General features: G+C 43.6%; 1 long non-coding RNA gene across 1 annotated transcript in view; it reads left to right on the top strand.

The window, feature by feature from the left end:
* LOC116081729 overlaps positions 1 to 8,029 on the top strand; it is a 9,734-nt gene extending 1,705 nt beyond the window's left edge. Inside the window, exons 2-3 of the long non-coding RNA XR_004114983.1 lie at positions 6,345 to 6,448; positions 7,909 to 8,029. This is a non-coding gene — a long non-coding RNA (uncharacterized LOC116081729). The remainder of the gene's footprint in view (positions 1 to 6,344; positions 6,449 to 7,908) is intronic.
* Positions 8,030 to 8,612: the final 583 nt, after the last annotated feature.

Raw genomic sequence — 8,612 nt, forward strand, 5'->3', positions numbered from 1 at the left:
CATTCCCTCTAGCCCATATCTGCTTGCCTGAGTCCATTCCCTCTAGCCCATATCTGCTTGCTTTTCAGAAGCTCTCAGCATCCTACGCTGCAAGGTTGTGAGGAGGTTTTCTGTACTTGACCCCAGGTTATATAAGTCCAACTGCCATATGATAGGGAAATATTGTAAGAATGGGATGAAGCACTCGATGAGTATCCTGAGATTTAAGCTTATCTGTATCTAGGATGTTAAGGGTACAAGGCAGTTCCAGGTCCTATGTGAATACTAAGCAACACAACTCTATGCCTAGGGACCCAGACACATGGGAGGAAAAGCCCACAGTGGATTACAGAAGGATCTGAATGAGGAGAGCTCAAAGGTAGAGAAGCTTTCTCCACTCAACTTCCTAATCTAGCTGAGGACCCCAAGACTTCAGCCCCTAAGATGCTCAGTCATACTCAGTAGCCTAAGGAGACCTCTACACAGACCTCCAGTCTTTGCAAGTGGGAGGTACTTTTGGGGTTAGGATGCTAGCACCAACTCTGGGACCATGGCAGTCAAGATGATCTGGTGAGGCAGATACTGGGTCTGCAAGACACCCGGTCTAGGTGAGAGTACCTCCCCTCTGGCTGTCAGAACAATGTCCGAAGTACTACTGATCAAACCAGAATGATGTTAGAAGAGAAGAGAATGAAGAGAATGAGAGACAGGCTGTAGAGACCACTGCTGTTGAACCTGAAGTGCCTGTGAACCAGGGAAATGCTAGGAATGGCACTCAGTCACATGTTTTACAACTGCACAGCAGGAAATGGCTCTGATGGGAGGTGCTCTGATCACTGCCCCTACCCCAGCCTCCAGTGAATCATTGCTCTCTGCAGGATTTTCGACAAGGGCCACTGTCCCTCCAGAACCTCGGAGGAAAGGAGCGTGGTAGAATGCCACCGAAGAGAAAGATCTCTCACAGCTGTGAACTAACATGTGGTCAGCTTAACTTTCTCTTCCCCACTCAGTGGCATGCCAAGGAACAATAGGGTACTTCTCTGCAGATGGACACTAGGTTCAGAGAACCCAAGTTACTATAGAGTAACACAACAAGGAATGCTCACATATCTCAGGCTAGTTGGTCTCTGACCCTGAGACCCAGGGTCTCATCTGAACTACTGTTACAGCCCAGGAAGCTCATATGTGCTGAGAAAGTTGAACAAGGACTGGATTAGACCCTGTCTGGGTTGTGAAGCAGCCCTTCCATAGGCTGGGTCTGAAAAATAGGACAACGGTTTCCTTCCATGTATAAGAGAGGACTCAGATCTAACTCTTCATCATTCCCAGAGGAGGAAATAGAATCCAGAGAAGCCCTGACTCACTCCAAATCCTGACCCCTAAATAATGATGCTACAGAAACCTTCAGCTGCCTTGATACCACCCTGCTTCTTTTCTTAGCATTGGCCATGCACTGTGTCCTCTTAGTAATCATCCCACAAAGGAGGCACTGGGTGCCAGCTCCCTCTGATGCTGGCCCTAAACCCTTTACAACACATGCATCTTTTCCATAGTGGGAGTGGCAGCTAGAGTCTCCCTCTGAGAGTCTCAGATCCCTGCAGCCAGGGATTGTGCTCATGGTGTGCCTTAGCTCCCAGCTCACAGGTATTTCATGGCAGACAAACATGTTCTGGTAAATAAGAGGTTCCTGCTCCTGATCTATGGATATTACACAGTGGGCCTTGCTTCTCTAGATTGTTGTACCCTTCTGTATCATGTAACTAGAGAATTTCTATCCAACATTTGAGTTCTGTCCTCACAAGTAGACTTTGGCCTCAGCCAGGAGACTTGTTTGTTCAATAGAATGAGACCACTGTGCTGTATTTAGACTCTAGTTTTTTTCTGGTTCTGTTTCTGGTATACTCAGTTAAGCCAGGCCCAACCATCACTGGTATAGGAGTATAGAGGACTGTGAAGCTGAGCTGCTCAAGCCACACATACATTGTTCCAACCATCATTGGAGTGAAACAGCCCAGCCAACAGATAGCACATATACATATTATTCTGTACTACGCAAAGTGGATGCATGCTTACATTGCTACAGAACTATAGATATTAGATGTATAACCTATTTCAAAATACAGTTGTTCTTATGTAGCAAAGTCCTACCTGGATACAAACAGACCTCTATGCAGAAGAATCTCCATACAGCATATAGCCCTATATGATCTCCTATGATCCCCTCTACAGTCATCAGAAAATATCATGGCCACCTTTCTTTCTCTTGAGGGTCAACAGGATGAGTGTAGTTGGGCCAGGTTTTATGGGTAGTGACTAGCAGGCCTTTACAGATCTGTTTAATCATCAGACTAAATTTACTGACACTGGAAATATACCTGCCAGTTTTCTGACTTGGGGTAAATATTCCATAAACTATTGAACGTGAAAGACTTTTAGGTATTCTGGTGATTTTAAGAGCACAGTAGAGGTGCCAAGGCTTCTCCATGAAGCTCAGTTAAATGAGGCTAATAGTCATGCTGCTTCTTGTTACTGTTGAGACAGTCAATGATTGCTTTCTCTTGTTGATACAGTTGAGGGCTAACTTTCTCTTTATTCCTGTAAGATAATTAATGGTCAATGAAGTTGTTGCTTTTAGTTGTCAACTTGGCTCAGTGTAGAATCACTTGGGTAGAGAGGATACATGAAGGATTGTCTAGATCAGGTTGACCTGTGGATATGTCTATTAGGGCTTGTCTTAATTTTGTTACTTTATGTGAAAATGCTGTACTGCCTGGTTTTGTGTGCCAACTTGACACAGGCTGGAGTTATCACAGAGAAGGGAGCTTCAATTGGGGAAATGCCTCCATGAGATCCAGCTGTAGGGCATTTTCTCAATTAGTGATCAAGGGGATAGGGCCCCTTGTGGGTGGTGCCATTCCTGGGCTGGAAGTCTTGGGTTTTATAAGAGAGCAGGCTGAGCAAGCCAGGGGAAGCAAGCCAGTAAAGAACATCACTCCATGGTCTCTGCATCAGCTCCTGCTTCCTGACCTGCTTGAGTTCCAGTCCTGACTTTCTTTGGTGATAAACAGCAATGCGGAAGTAAGCTAAATAAACCCTTTTCTCCCCAACTTGCTTCTTGGTCATGATGTTTGTGCAGGAATAGAAACCCTGACTAAGACAAATGCCCAGATAAAAGTGAGCAGCATCATTTCAGGATTTGGGTGCTGAATTACATAGTAGAGAAAGCCAGATAACCAATAGCATGCACACATTTATTTCCCCTTGCTCTTGACTGTGGTTATGACTACCTGCTTCAAGTTTTGGGTTGACTTCCCTGGAGTGATTGACTATAACGTGGAATTGAAAGATTCACAAACATTTCTCCTCTGATTTTCTTTTTGTCAGGATATTTTGCTTTCAGTTAACAGAAATGAAATTAGGACAATTGCCTTGGGTTTCACTATTGCTGAGTTGGTTCACAAGTACCATGTTTTCTATTGACACTGAGACAGTTATTGGTGGCCCTTATTTTCACTGTTATTAATGTATTTGATAGTCACCTGGATCTTCATTGTTGCTGATGGGTATCATACTCTCCATTTTTGTTTAAGTGGACAGTGATTGCCTTGCTCAATATTGAGCTTAAGGTGCTTCATGACCACCTGTCAGTTTGTTGCTACAGAGGCAGTCAGTGGTGCCCATTCTTTTCATTGTTATTAAGGTAGTTGATTAAGGTCACATGGGTCTTTACTATCACTGAGCTGCTCCATGGACACCATGCTCTTTATTGCCATTGAGACAGTCAGTGGACACCCTACTTTACCCTCTTATTTATTTCTAAACATTGGTGCCCACATATTAACAAAAACTATGTTCTTTGAGGCTTTCACATTTCACTAGCTTACTTCCTTCTTGAACTGACTGCTTACCAAGCTTCTGGTTCCTTGTGTGCACACAAGGCTTAACTCCAAAACAGAAACTTCGTTTCTACCCCATGCCTTGACATCAGTGTTGGATCATGAAAATCAGAGGGAAACCCCATCCCAGACCCATGATCTCACATGACTCATCCATCTGTTCTACCTTTGTGGCTGGTGTCACAGCTTAGAATTTGTTATTATTCCCTATGTCATTACTCCATCATTAAATATATCATGTAAAAAGTGGCTCTATCCTACTGATGTCTTCTTTTATCCTGGAGACTTTCAAGAAAGACAGCCCAAAATACTCCTGTGCGTTCTCCCTGCTCTTTAGCTTCTCTCTTTTCTTGCCTTCTTATTAATGAGGTTAAATCCATGCTTGGAGTTTTAATTCTGATTTTTGCACTGTAAACGCTCAAATGAATATTGCTGGGCAAACATTTTGAAGATTGGACTTCAAATTTAACAGTTTATATGAATGCTTAAAACATTAATGAATATTTATTTAATGAAAAGAAAATATACAACCAAAGGTGAAACTTGCTTCAAGCATGCCTGGGCTCCTTTACCTTCACCATATCCTTTACTGCCTTCAGTGAAGTGGTTCAGTGGGTTTAGCTCTGTGCTTAAACAGATCATACCAGCAACACCTTCAGTGTTCCTCCTTCTCTGAGTACATCCTCATTTTAAGCCACACATCCACATTTGAGAAATTTTCATTTTTGACAATAGGTTGAATCTCATTTTCTCTTTCTGTTGCTCCCTCTTAAAGAAAGACCTAGCTTATATTTTCTTCTGCCTTTATATCTGAACCAACAAGACTGCTGTAGACCATCACAAAATGCACTGAAAAGCTTTCATATATGCTTGTTTGGGGGCTTGGAACTCTGGAAATATTTCAGGTGACGGACCTGAACTGTGAATCTGTGCCTTACTCTCAGAAAGTTACTCTGATCCACAAATGCATGCACAGACAAAACCTCCTGCAAAATGTGTTTTCCTCCACTCCTTGTTTTGGAGAGATTCAAGTATCCTACCAGCCCCACCTAGCACCAGTCCTACCCAAGAAATCTCCATTACATCAATCCTCTGCATGACTAATGTCCTTGCTCATCTAGTCTCCGAAAACCTACCATTTCAGAGAACAGTAAAAAGATACCCCAGGTTCCAGGGACCATATTAAACCATTTAAACATGCAACTGATATTGGCTTAGCCATATCCTAACCCACTGGTGCTCCAGAATTAAGTTCCAAGCTCTCTCCATCATGCCACAATGTCATTTGTAGGTGGCCTGCTCATGAGATCTGACCCAGGCCCACAAGCACAGTGTCTGTGTGACCCACTACGCTAATACCCTGATGACACGTTCTACCTGATTTTCTGTTTTCCCAGAAAGACCATTTGTTCTGTCTCATTGTCCATGCATCCCAGTGCTGGCCAAGTCTCACCTTTGGTGCTACTAGTTCTTCCAGACCTAAATACTCTTAGAACTCCTAGTTGGACAGCACTTGAGCTCTGCTTTGATGGTTCTGGCACAATGACATCATAAACAGATGTGTGCCTCGGTGCTGGATATTCTTGACAAATAAACTAGAATTATCTGAAAGGAGGGAACCTTAGTTGAGAAAATGCCTCCATTATATTCAGCTGTAGGACATTTTTTTTTTAATTTAGTGATTGATGGGAGAGGGCCCAGCCCACTGTGGGTGGTTCCATCCCTGGGCTGGTGGTCTTGGGTTTTCTAAGAAAACAGGCCAAGTGAGCTTTGGAAGCAAGCCAGTAAACAGCACCCCTCCATGGCCTCTGCATCAGTTCCTTCAGGATTATGCCCTGTTTGAGTTCTTGTTCTGACTTCCTATGGTGATGAACAACAATATGGAAGTGTAAGCCAAATAAATCATTCCTCCATGGTTTGCTTTTTGGTCATCGTGTTTCATCACAGCAACAGAAATCGTAACTAAGGCAGCTATCAACTGCATAATGTTAGGGGATGGGTTCAGGTTAAGGGTCTGCTACCTGGTAGGGCCAGTTCAATGGTGACACTCTATCATTGGCTCCCACTGGGTCATATCAGCTACCATTAGATAAAAGCACCCAAGGTAGTCCTTCCTTTAGGGGTGTGTATGTGTGTGTGTGTGTAAGAGAAAGAGAGAGAGAGAGAGCGAGAGAGACAGAGACAGAGGCAAAGTAACAGAAAGATAGAGAAATACAGACAGCAGACACACAACACACATACACACACAGAGAGACAGAGACAGAGATAGAGACAGAGACAACATAACAGAAAGATAGAGAAACACAGACAGCAGACACAACACACATACACACATAAAGAGAGAGAGAGAGAGAGAGAGAGAGAGAGAGAGAGAGAGAGAGAGAGAGAGAGAGAGAGAACCAGAAACACAGGCTGGTGGAGAAAGGAAGTTTTAACTGCGATGTCACTCTTATTCTTTTTTGCTCTTAGGATCTTTAGTCATGTTAACAGCACCATCCATCCCCATTTGGTACTTGGAGCCTGGCAGTCGCTCTGTGAATACTGTCCATGAAGGAAAAAAGTCACCTGTGCTGGTCAGTGTGAAATGTCCACTAGAATCACTTGGGATATGGGCCTTTGTCTTAAGGGGATTATCTTAATTATGTTAATTAAGGAAAGACACATCTTAATTGTGGGCTGGAGCATTCCCTGAACAGGGGACCCTGGGCTGTATGAAATGGAAAGAGCTAGCTGAACACTAATATGCATGTATTGCTCTCCTCAGTGGACTCAGCAGTCGCCAGCTGCTCCGTGCTCCTGCAAACTTGACATCCCCCAAGATTGTATTTTGATCTGTGGCCTTTCTCCCTTAACTTGATTTTGTCCTGATATTTTATCACAACACCACCAAAACAAACTAAGACAGCTTCTAAGAAGGGCTCAGAGAAATCTCAATAGACACAAACCTGACCCATCTTGTGTAAGATCCTGCCTAAAGTACTTTGCTTCACACTATGGAACTTCTGTTACTGAGGAGTACAGTGCCAGTCTAGCATGCTTGTGTTCAGCCCCCAGAATTACAAAAATAAACAAAGCTTATATTGTTTAGCCACCACCATAGATAGAAATCCTAATTCCTTTTTTTTGCTTAGAGGGGCAAGCGACGGTGTATCTTTCCAAGGTCCCAGTGTTTTTCCAAGGTCCCTGTGCTAGACCTTTCAGCTGGGGCTGACAGTAAAAGCTGGCATTCATGTGCCTGTAGAAATCAGACCCTGAGATTCTGTCAGAGGCTTGTGCCTCTGCTGATGGCTTCTTAACACACTCCCCAATGCTAAGTGATGTTCCACATGTGTGGGTGGAAACCTGTGATAGGTAGAATTACCTTGGGGTCATAGGTGAACCCAGAATGAAGTAGTTCCCTGACATAGTGGGTCAGGTGCCATTCCCCCATGGCTGGATAGTTCCATCACACTCAACTACTTGGGGCCTCACTCCCCATTGTTGTGAGTCCACAGAGCATATCAACTCCACTTACCTGGGCCTTCCTCATGTCACCTCAGAGTATCATCTCAAACCACATGTTCACAGATTTCTGAACCCACTTCCATCTAATAAATTCCAGTCCTATCTTGAATTATATACAGTCTGGGCTGATTTTTTAAAACATCTTATAATTAGCAATCTTAATGAAATGAGTTTCTTAATTATGTTAGCAACATCAATTCTAATATCCAGTGCAATATGTTGATTGCTTTTATTCACATTTATTATCGTTACCCACTTGGGGCAAAACAAAAAAAGAAAAAAGAAGAAGAAGAAGAAGAAGCAAAATAAATAAACCCACAGGATTTAATTTTCTCTAACGCATTTATCTGCCATAGTGTCTTGCTGAAGCGATGGGAAAATGCAACCGTTTATCTGAGGAGGTAAATCCTGTCATAGGGTAGAGTTGACTGTCGTGTGTCTTAGATGATGGAATAGATACCAGAAGCTGCCTGGCTCCTGAGGCCCCAGGACCAATGCTCTGTCTGTTTTCTTCTCTTGTCATTTTCAGGACAAACTGAGAAGATGTTCTGAGGGGAGCCGGGTTAATTTAATGACTATTGCCATTTCAAGCTCCAGAAATCTCTTCATTTCAGCCTCCAAGGAAAAGCCATGCCCTGATAAAAAACCAAGTCACTTGCTTAAGAACAAGAAAAGAAAGACAAGAGGTGCATCGCACACACATCTGCCTGGGCTTCTATCATAGTCTCCTGGTGCGTGTCACAGGAACACGGTCATCACCTGGACTCTGATGCAATATTCCAGGAGGGCTGCAACCATGTACTAATGTACTATGCTCTGTGCCTAGCTGGGGGTTCTGCAAACACCCAAAGGTGGGATAGGGATCACCAAAAGAACCTTAGGAAAGGTTTGCACAGGCAAACCTGAGCTCAAACTATTAAACTCAGGTAGTGTCCCTCTCCTTCATGGCCCATTCTGCTTTGTTCCACAAATAAGTCATTTTTCCCTAAGTTGGGCCATGGCTGCCAGCTGCCAGGCTGGGAAATGACGCCTGTGGAGCTTTAGAAGATAGTGAGCATCTTCCACAGTCACTTCAATAGATCCTCAAAAAGTCATTTGACCCTTCCTGCACTCAGCTGAGTGGCCAGGGCCATGAGGGCTAGTTGGATAGTTGCCTTGTTCAGCTATCATAGCAAAGATCCCAACCAAGGAAGCTTAGACCACAGAGACTGCAGGCACCACAGAGAAGCATGA

This window comes from Mastomys coucha, unplaced genomic scaffold (genome assembly GCF_008632895.1).
Source record: "Mastomys coucha isolate ucsf_1 unplaced genomic scaffold, UCSF_Mcou_1 pScaffold11, whole genome shotgun sequence".
NCBI lineage: Eukaryota > Metazoa > Chordata > Mammalia > Rodentia > Muridae > Mastomys > Mastomys coucha.